Below are 1548 nucleotides of genomic sequence, written 5' to 3' on the forward strand. Positions count from 1 at the left end.
TTAGACAGAACTAAAAAGAATAGTGATGTGAAGAACAAATGGTATCTTTTTAGATGGGATATAGTGTGACATCACACACTATCACTCTGTGTTGTTCACCAGTCTCTTGTTTACAAAGCCAGGCTTAAGATGACAGGACCCGTTATTACCACAAAGGTCTTTGGTAAAGAAGTCGTCACATACGGAAAGAGGTGAAACAAGGATTAACGTAGGCTTTGCATTTCCAAGATGGAAAGCATTTCGAGCAGAAGCAGCTCCAGTTTGACTCAAAGCTAGCTTTTCTCCTCCGGACAGGTGAGTAACAGCATGAAGTCCATTGTTTGTTTTTGTTGGTGTTAGTCTTGTTAGACTTCTGTTGCTATGTTAGTTTGATTCAATATAATGCTACAACTGTGTCATGTAGGTGAATTGTTGGAGTTGACATGCAGTGGGCCAGGCATTACTGTTGTGAGGCGAGTAGCCGGTAGCCCAGCTAACACAGTTAGCATTGTTTAATGCAGCTCGGTGGGCTTGTGAGCTGCCCACCATGATTATTCAGGGCATTTTTTTTTTACAAAAAATGTCAAACTGAGACGGATGAGGGGTCTCATTCATAAAACTTTGCGTGGAATCCATACCAAAAGTGTACTATATGCCAAGAAATAAAAATGGCGTACACCAAATATATTCAGATTTCTAAAACCATGCACACGCACACCAGCACACAAGTTTCCTTTATAGATCACAGCTGTACCTGAACGTTTGCCACGTTTCCTCAATTCTCCCATGTGCACGGTCTTCCAACAGTGCCAATGCATCCACCAAGCAGCATTACGCATGAGTATATTTGACTGTTTACAGCAATTAAAGTGATTGCCGCATACCTTGGCTCTCTCCGAATACCCTTAATAATTACTTTCAGGTCCTGCTCCTAGCTCCTGTTCCTTGATGTTTCATGGGGTCAACAGTATGAACTCTATTGTGTAGAGGAAAGGAGCTTCGGACTGCTGTGCCGATTTCGGACAGCTGTTAACTCCGATGTCATTATGTGACGGAAATGCACATGGGAGATGCGAGTCAAATCCGAGCCTACAGCCTTCCCTCTCGTCTCTCCTAACATTTTCTTGGATTTCCATGAAGGGGCTGTGCTGATAAGTCATGTCACCCAAAGAACTGCAGGATACCTAAATGGGGTAAGGGACGTTGTGGGGTTCCTAGGCAAAACTAGCTGCGGGAAGGAGCATACAGGCTACTTTCCCTACCTCCTTCCTTACAGACTGCTCACTTCTGCTTTGGCTAAAGAGTCCTTTCTCAATAAGGGTATCCGGATTGAGCCCTAGTGACAATGATCTGTTAATATGTGGTACACGTCACCCTGGTGATCTTTGGAGAGAGGAATATGATGGTAGAAAACCCAGAGAAAATGTCGTGCACTTTTATTTAAGAATTAAGATGTCTTAAGGGCATTTTTTATTTATCTGAAATGTCCCATATGTGTTCTTGAGTGTCATCAGAGCAGGAATGAATAAAACTGTTGTTTTGAATGCTCTGATCTGTGATTTGATCTGT

Source organism: Fundulus heteroclitus, chromosome 3, assembly GCF_011125445.2.
Source record: "Fundulus heteroclitus isolate FHET01 chromosome 3, MU-UCD_Fhet_4.1, whole genome shotgun sequence".
In the NCBI taxonomy this organism is placed as follows: domain Eukaryota; kingdom Metazoa; phylum Chordata; class Actinopteri; order Cyprinodontiformes; family Fundulidae; genus Fundulus; species Fundulus heteroclitus.